The following is a 10,107-nucleotide window of genomic DNA, read 5'->3' as shown; positions in this document are numbered from 1 at the left end:
GAGTGATGAGGCTTGTGGCAAACTAGGGAGACCATTCAAATTAAATTTCAAGATGATCACATTCAGGTTTATAAAAGATATTCTTTGTCCAAAGAAAGCAAATCTGTTGACCACATTTGGCTCAGAGTTCTACCATTTGTGATACTACATTATCTCCAGAAGTCTCGTTCTCTCTTCATTGTTTCAACTGTTTTCTCTATCTTCTAATTCTAATATATTGCTTCTGACACATAGAATTATGAGTTAATAAATAGATATTGCTTTAACCTTTCAAGTTTGTGGTAATTCACTATGCAATCATAGAAAAAAAAAACAGGGGACATGGTCTATTCCTTCCACTCTTGATCCACATTAATCTTTCTGTCTTCCTCTTTCTACAAGTAAATTGATTCAGGTCAGTGCTAGATACTAGGGTGGGGGAAGAGGTGGGTAGGAGGGTTGAGAGGAAATAGAAAGGCAATTCATTCTTTGTCTGCCAAATGGTGGTATGACAACTTGCAAAATGAAACGTCCTGCTTCAGACTTCTTCAGGTGAGAAGCCAGCATCATTTTCTGTGAGCATGATGCTTCAAACTCCAGAGGACACATGCCAGTTTTTCCAGGAATCTGCTTATTGCTTTCTGAATTTTTTTTTAAAGCAAGCTTCCAGAGAATGTGAAGGTTTTCTTCTCTTCTCAGAGGCACTTCCAATCTCTATGAGTGACTCTGTTACTCCCCACCCCACCCACTGCAGGAAGGAGGAGAAAAGTCAGGAAGTCCTTCACAATCCTATGAGCCCCCATCACTCACTAGCTTTTCTTACATATGTTAGGATTAGATGATGAAGGGGTATATATTGGTAAGATCAATTTGGGTACCTCTTAGTGTCTTGAAGGAACATTTATAGATGGTCTTTATACCTATAGATGGCTGGGATTTTTTTTTTTTAAATTTGTGAAACATATCCACATACAAACATAAACATCCTTGCCATATGATCATTCCATTCTTGTTATATAGTCAGTAACTCACAATATCATCACATAGTTGTATATTCATCATCATGGACATTTCTTAGAACATTTGCATCAATTCAGAAAAAGAAATAAAAAGAAAACAGAAAAAAATTCATACATATCATACCCCTTACCCCTCCCTTTCATTGATCACTAGCATTTCAATCTACTAAATTTATTTTAACATTTGTTCCCCTTATTATTTATTTATTTTTAATCCATCTGTTTTACTTATCTATCCATAAGGTAGAAAAAAGGGGCATCAGACACAAGGTTTTCACTATCACACAGTCACATTGTGACAGCTATATCACTATTCAATAATCTTTAAGAAACATGGCTACTGGAATGCAACTCTACATTTTCAGACAGTTCCCTCCAGCCACTCCATTACACCTTAACTGAAAAGGTGATAGCTATTTAATGTGTAAGAATAACCTCCAGGATAACCTCTTGACTTTGTTTGGAATCTCTCAATCATTGATACTTTGTTTTGTCTCATTTCGCTCTTCCCCCTTTTGGTTGAGAAGTTTTTCTCAATCCCTTGATGTTGAGTCCCAGCTCATTCTAGGATTTCTGTCCCACATTGCCAGGAAGGTTCACACCCCTGGGATCATGTCCCATGTACAGAGGGGGAGGGCAGTGAGTTTGTTTGTCATGTTGGCTGAGAGAGAGAAGCCACATCTGAGCAACAGAAGAGGTTCTCTTGGGGATGACTCTTAGGACTAATTTTAAGTAGGCTTAGGATGGTTGGGAATCTTGCCACCTACTGTTCTCTGCTTTGAAGATTGATCTGAAAAATAAGAATAAGAGTTCCATTTAAAATACCATCACAAAAAAGAGAAAAATATCACCTGATTTGTGTCTTTGAGAGATCACTCTGGCTTCTCAAGGAAGATGATATTGGAACATGCAATACTGGTTAGGTGGCCTTGTGAATAGAGTGGGCCATTCTATTTAAAGTGTGACCCACAGACCAGCAAGAACAACATTGCCTGGGATCTTGGAAAAATGATGAATCTCAGGTCCTATATCAGAGCTACTCAACTAGAATACACATTTTAACAAGATACTCAGGTAATTTGCATGCTTATTAAAATGGGGAAAGGTGCAAGTGGTAGAATGCTGGCCTTCATGCAGGAGACCTGAATTCGATTCCCGGACCATGCACCTACAAAATAAATAGATAAATAAATAAATATATAAATTTGGGAAGCACTTGTCTATTTGAGATATAACGACTGTTTGGGCTAGTGATTGCAAATGGGAGAAAGGCTCAGATTATGAATATCTTATTGAGATAGAAATGGCAGAATTTTCTGATAACCTGAAGATGAGAAATGGGGAAAACGGAGCAATCAAGAGTGATAACTTAGGTTTCTAGCTTAAGCAACGTAGTGGATGGCTCACAAATTTGGGGGGAAACATTAAGTTAAAATTGTCAAGAAAATATATTAAAAGAGATATCCCAGAGTTGTTCCTATCTTCTACTGCTATGATCACTTTTCTGCCTTCATTCTATCACCTACTTGAGAAAGTACTATTAGTCTAATCAGTAAAAATCCTGAGTAGACCATTCCTACATTTCTTATGTGTTTTTCCCTAGTTTGGCAGACAAATATCACAAGATTACTTTTCTTCAAAGCATCTGCTTTATTTTTTCTATTGTTGGTCAATTCTACCGAGTTGGCCACAATTTAGTTAATGGTGGATCTTTCCTCCATTGTTTCTGTGAGATGAAATTATTGTCAAAGCAAGACAAGACTGCTTAAGATTCTCATTTTAAAAAGTGTTAGGTTCTAAAATGAAAATTACCAGATGGTTATTCAGAGAAATGAAAGAAAAAAAATGCAAATGCAAAACAAAGAGTTCTCTATGTAACATAATCCTTATTTTCTTTGTACAGCTTTCAAAATCAAGGGCATTAATACAGCATCAGTCCTGTTTCTGAAAGGGTTAGTAGTTAATTTGTGAATACCCATTGGTAATGTGGGTAATCATCTCTAATTAGAATATATTAGACTGTACATCTTTTTAATTGCTGTGTGTTTTCAGTCTTCCCGGTCAACAAAGAAGAGACACTGATTTAACACCTAAAGTACAAAATACATCATTATTGCTAGGCCAACATCATTGGGCATAAATCCCAAGGCAGAACATCATAAGGATTTTGTGATTTCCGTGGTGGCTAAGAGAAAATTAAAAAGTGATTCTCCAGCGTGGACTACAAGAAGGCTACAAAATGCTGTCACAAATCTCATTTGAAGTGCAATATTTTATTAATAATACTGTGCATTCAATGAGATTCTCTCTATGGGATTTTCTCCTTTGTTCTGAACTATAAGAACAAAGGGACTGGAAAACTGGCTCAAAAGCTATGGCCATTATTGTGACTTGTTCTTTTTTTAAAAAAAATCAAAATAAAAATACATTTTTAGGCCTACTGTTAGATTTTTCAATAAGTAACATTTGTAGGGTTACCATTCCTATTCCAGTTTAAAGTTAAGGAAACCAGAAACTAAGGCACAGAGGGGCTAAATAACTTGCTCAAGTTCGTACCACTCATAGGAGTAGAGCAGGAATTTAAACCCAGGCAATCTGGTTGCAGAGCTGTATTTTTAATCTCATGCTGAGCTGCCTCAAATGGATAATTCAGGAACATTCACATACACTTGCACATTCTGCACATAAAGCAGGTTTGGAATTATTTCACTAGTGTCACAAAAATCTGTTCTCCCTATTTGAAATTTTCAGAGTGATTTGCATGTCACATTAGATAAATTTCCATGATTATATGTCTCTCTATCAATCTTTCTCCTTAGCAAGAAACATGTAAACACATACAGTTTGCATGCTTTAAAATTATATAAATGAGCAACTTTGATCATGAGTTAATGATAGTAAATAATACTTATAGCCATTTTGTTGGAGTTTTATCTCTTGATTAAATGCAATACAAATCTTTGCAAATGGTTTTGCTGAATAATTTCTACTATGATTACTTGGTAGGGCAGGGATAGCAGGGAGAAGACATACTAGTCTCCAATAGAGTTCACTACATTTTAACGTCTTACCTTATATTTACTAGAACTTCCAAAGGGGCAAAGTACAGACTTGTTTAGAGTCCCATATATTATGGATATTAAGTAAACCAATTCACAAAAATGTCTACTAGACTTGAAGTGATTACTTCATCTTTAAACATGCAGTACTTCTCAACAGGCCCTCTATTACCACATTCAGGAACATTCTTCATTCTGTATGGTTCCCACACATATTACAGAACCTTAGCATCTATGCCCCTTGGTCAATGAAAGCTGCTGAAAACTGTCCTCACACATTTCCAAATGACCCTGAGAAGAACTGAAGGAATTAGAAGAAAACAACGGATAAGTATCCCTACCTGTCCTTCCCTCCCCCATGCCCAGCAGACCAATGTGGGTATTCAGTAGCGGGTGTTCTAGTTTGCTAGCTGCCGGAATGCGATATACCAGAAACAGAAGGATTTTAAAAAGGGGAATTTAATAAGTTGCTAGTTTACAGTTTTAAGGCTGAGAAAATGTCCCAATTAAAACAAGTCTATAGACATATCCAATCTAAGGCATCCAGGGAAAGATACCTAGGTTCAAGAAGGCCGATAATGTTCAGTGCTTCTCTCTTGGCTAGAAAGGCACATGGCAGCATCTGCGAGCTTTCTCTTCCAGCGTCTTGTTTCATGAAGCTCCCCAGGAGGTGTTTTTCTTCTTCATCTCCAAGAGCCACTGGCTGGTAGACTCTCTGATTCATGGTTCTGCAGCATTCTCTGCTCTCTCAGAATCCCATAGCTTTCTTTCCTGTTAATCTCTAGCTTTTTCCAAAGTGCTGCTTTTAAAGGATTCCGGTAAAACTGATCAAGACCCACCAAGTTTGATATCCACACTTGATTGAATCACATCTCTATGGAAATAAGCTAATTTAAGTTTCCAACATACAGTATTGACTAGGGATTAGAAGAAACCGTTGCTCCCACAAGTTTGATTAGAATTAAAACATTGATTTTTTAGGGTTCATAAATCCTTTCAAACTGGCACAGCAGGCATTTAATAAAAGGTGAAGGAGGCCCTTTAGGTAAAATGGAAAAAATAGGAAACATGAAATATAAAATACATTTGGTATAAAAATGAAAAAGAATGTGACACCTCACAGGGGCAGACATGGTGCAGATATTTCCTTCATGATGGGCTTGGCTGCAGAGGGATAGCATCTTAATGGCCACTTTGGTCCATGCCTTGATGGCTGTTGGATCCTCTTTTCCTGTAGTTTGTTCTTACAAGTAAATATCACAGAAGGATTGCACTGTCTTGGAGCATCATCCAATAAGCAAGGTGAGGATCACATTATCCCCTCTTGCTGGTAAAGCCCTATCTTCTGTTTCACATTCTTTTGTCCATTTCAGGTAGATTTGGAGGTCATGAGCCATTCTCCAGCAGGATTTAAAGCTTAATGCTTATTAACTTATTTGCTTCATCATAATTAGAGTATAGTAGCACTTTCTCTATAAAACCATTCCCGTTTGTATTCTGAATATTACGAAATTATCTTTAATTCTATGCATGTAGAAACCAAAAGTCAAGACATATCTACACCTAAGCTTAAATGTAAACTTAAACACACTCAATGTGATTCTCAATTTAACTTTCCTTAACATGAAACAATCATGAGCACTTAATGCAATTATTGTTCACATGGTTTATATTACTTATGAACCTGTAGAGTAAGGTGCCATATGGTGCATCACGGAAACACAGGTTCGGGCACAACAAAGACTTTCAGCAAATGAGCACTTTATTATTTATATGGCACCGGGGGCTGAAAAAGAGCAGGAGAAGCTATACTGCCATGGCCAGCCTCCTGAAGAAACCAATTGTTCGGATCAGGTTAGGTGGATAGAGGTTTCTGTGCACCCCTCTTCAGAGAGAAGAGATGCCTGTACTGCCAGAGAAAGTAGGGGACCCTGCCACTGAGCCAAAAGCAATCTTATATCAAGTAATCTTTAAGCAGATTATATTGAGCAATCTTTGTGCAGATTATATCGAGTACTCTGTGCAGAGCTCTTGCCCTGAGAAGCAGGTAGAGCTGCTTGTTCAGGTTTTGGATTCAAGGAACTGTCAGGTCAGGCCATGTCATTGGATTTAACTTATCTCCCAGACTGTGAAATGGAAATATATTGAAACATCTGCACACAAAGTAAAAGAGTGGGGTACCTGAGGGCTGGGAGATGTCTGCTCAGAGTGTCTGTGATGGAAACTTCCCCAGCAGGGAGAATATGTTAAATTTTCCTTTGTTATCTTGAACAGTTATTGAAAGTTATTTAACTTCTCATAGATTATAAACTCTCATTAATCAGGATATGTGCTTTATTCTTCCATATACTGCTCACAGTCCCTGGTACGAGGCCAGGAAGTGAATAGGTAATCAATATTATTATTTGAAATATCTGTATTTCCCTATAGCTTTCAGATCTGGTATGCAAGAACTAGCCTGTGAAAACTTTTCGCTCCTTTGCACTCATCTAAAGCCAGTTATTAAGACATACATGTTCTCTGTCAATAAAATGCGCAGCACTATGATTCACCAGCAGGCTTTTTTACTAACTTTGGCAATATCAGCTTTTTTAAAAAGCAAACTGCTAACAGATAAAGTAATATGAGCATTAGAAAATATATTTCCTGTAGGAGTTTTTGCTATTGAGGGCAAAAGGGAAGGGAGTTTATACATTGTTGGAGATTTCCCAGAAATATTAACAATTAAAGATTCTCTTAAATTAGAGTCACCTTGTGGTGACTTGCAGCTGAAGCCACATTTTTTTTTTATTCTATAGTATACCATATATACAAAGCAAAGAAATAAAAAAGCAATAGTTTTCAAAGCATTTCTTCAACAAGTGGATACAGGACAGATGCCAGAGTTTGTCATGGACTACCATATGATCCTCTCATATTTTTCCTTCTAGTTACTCCAGAATACAGAAGGCTAGAGAGCTTAAATACTTTTTTATCATCACAACTGACTTTTTTTCCTTCTTTTTTTTTGAACGATAACATATACACAAGAAAGTTATAAATTTCAAAGCATAGCACCACAATTAGTTGTAGAACATATTTCAGACTTCAACATGGGTTACAATTTCATAATTTCAGGTTTTTACTTCTAGCTGCTCTAAAATACTGGAGACTAAAAGAGATATCAATTTAATGATTCAGCATTCATATTAACTTGTTAAGTTCTATCATCTATATATGATTCCACCATTACCTTTGGTCTTTCCATACTTCTGTTTGGGGTTGTTTGGGCTATGAAAATTCTAAATTTTTGATATTGTAAGGGTCTGTCACTAATATGGGGTAGAAAAATGGATCTATCTGATGTTCTGGAGAAGCTGGGCTAGGTTTCAGGACTTATCTGGACCAGAGACCTTATCTGGAGGGTGTAGGTTTCTTGAAAGTTATTCTAGTGCCTGGAAACCCTTGTGGAATCTTATATATTGCCCTAGGTGTTCTCTAAGATTGGCTGGAATGGTCCTGGTTGGACGTTGACAGGTTATGATAGGTAGCAATGTCTACCTGAAGCTTGCATAAGAACAACCTCCAGAGTAGCCTCTCGACTCTATTTGAACTCTCTCTGCCCCTGATACTTTATTAATTACACTTCTTTTCCCCCTTTTGGTCAGGATGGAATTGTTGATCCCACAGTGCCTGGTCTGGATTCATTCCTGGGAGTCATCTCCCACTTCGCCAGGGAGATTTTCACTGAAGCCACATTTTTTAAAAATATGTTTTTACCATATCTTCTATTTGAAGCTTTGTCATGAAGCTCAATCATAGATCTTAATGCCAATTCCAAGCATTTAAAAAGTACTTATTTTGATGAGTTGGCACATAGTCATTTTTTTCGAAAATTTAAGAACGTACTGTATTTATTATTTGATTTACACCTGACAAAGCAAACACAGTTGTACAAAAAAGCTGTTTGGCAAAGTCCAGAGTCCAGGTATTAAACAATATTCTTTCCCTGGCTTCCTCATGCAAAATGCACTTATGCCCACTCCTTGAGGCTGTGCCCTGCAATGCACCCACCAGGTATACATTTGCTGCTATTGTGTTACACATGGAGTACAGGTCTGTGTGCAGCTGACATCAAAGAAGTTGACCAACAACCATTAATAGCCTCAGTTACAGATGTCAAAAGTCAGTATCAATAACTACCACTTAATAACACGTACTAGAATGGTATATTAGCTAGGATTCTCTAGAGAAACAGAATCACAGGAGATATCCATAGATATAAAATTTATAAAAGTGTCTCATGTAACTGTGGGAATGTAGATTCCAAGGTCTGTAGGGCAGGCTGCAAGCTGGCAACTCCTATGAAGTTCCTCAGTGAACTCTCAGGAGAGGGTGGCTGGACAACCGTGGGAATGGAAGACTCCAAAATCCAGAGGGTATACTTTGAGGCTGGCAACTCCAATGAAGGGTCTGGAAGGACTCCACAGAAGAGGTTTGCTGGCTGAAGCAGGAAGAGTAACTGTCTCTTCTGAATCCTCCTTAAAAGCATTCCAGTGATTAGATTAAACATCACTCATTGCAGGAGACACTCCCCTTAGCTGATTACAAATGCAATCAGGTGTGGATGCAGTCAATGTGATCATGATTTAAATCCATGAAATGACCCCACACCAACAAACAGGCCAATGCTTGCCCAACCAGGCAACCAGCCACCATCACCTGGCCAAGTTGACACATGAACCTGGCCATGACAAATGGTCAGAAAGGATAGCAAGCTATGATTAATGTGTAACATGCATCTTTCATGGAAATACTGTGAGTTAATTCTAACTCATTCTTCCCTTTTCCAAAGCCTGTGCTCTCATGTCAAACTGAAGACATACAGCACTTTTCTTTTTGTATTTTTTGGCATGAGCAGGCTCCAGGAATTGAACCCAGGTCTCCAGCATGGCAGGTGAGAATTCTGCCACTGAGCTACAGTTGCAGTGCCCAAAAGCACATTTTCAAAAACTACGTTAACAACAGTCTCCCTAAAACCTATTTACATATAATTTGGGATCATAAATAATTCAGGAAAAGTTTTAATTCTAAGTTCACAAAAATATCCCTTATGCTAAAAAATAGGATACTGAGAAATACCTGAGGTATAATCACTGAAAAATTTCCTCGGGGAGAAAAAAAGAAAAGATTGGCATTTCCTATATTGGCATGAAAAATACATATACAGTTGATATTACTGAAAAAAAAAAACCTAAAATGTGAAGAATACCAAAGCATTAAAGATAATTCAAAAAGTAACCTGCTGAAAGACTCCAGTTTCTCTTACTATACTTTGCAGACAATTCTGTTAGAGAGTCTAAGGCTGTACCAAAAATGAAACTTCAAAAATCAGCAAAACTCGTTTTTAAATAAGGATTCATTTTTTTATGCCAAGCATGTACCAGTAATCAATTATTGTGTCTCTGGTTGAACATCAACATCAATCTAGTTTTCAAAAACCTAGGTCTGCTCTCTTTAGTCAAATGTGTTTATTTAGATACTAATATACACCCCCTCCTCCAAAGTAATAATCTGAAGTAATCATTTAGGCATTGGTTTTTAAAAAGTATATTAATTATAACTCCACAATACCAAGCATTCCAAAATCTATTTTACTTTATAGCTATTTATATAATATACATAAATCTAATAATGCTGACACTTTGTACTACTCTCTTGCCCTATGTTTTTCTACTTCCTGATGTTTCCTGGAAACCGTTAATGACATGTCATTTTTGAATTACATTAACTCAGTTAAATTACTAATAATGTCCATAAAAGTTTTGTTGCTCATGTATGAATCAAAACTAAATCTAGAACCACTTCAGAAAATGTCTACTTAAAAACAAGTGTCATAAATTTGTATGAAGTTAGCACTTTGGTAACATTGCCTCATTTGTTTCATTTTTGAATAATGAAAGCCATGTCCTTAATATTGAATAAAAGGTAAATCTGTATGAGTGGCTGTTAGGGCTTCCCTTCAGGAATTTGTTAGTACATTGGAATGACCAAAAGGCTCTGGTTACCAT

The sequence above is a fragment of the Tamandua tetradactyla genome, chromosome 11, assembly GCF_023851605.1.
Source record: "Tamandua tetradactyla isolate mTamTet1 chromosome 11, mTamTet1.pri, whole genome shotgun sequence".
Lineage (NCBI taxonomy): Eukaryota > Metazoa > Chordata > Mammalia > Pilosa > Myrmecophagidae > Tamandua > Tamandua tetradactyla.
This window is presented reverse-complemented; position numbering follows the sequence as displayed.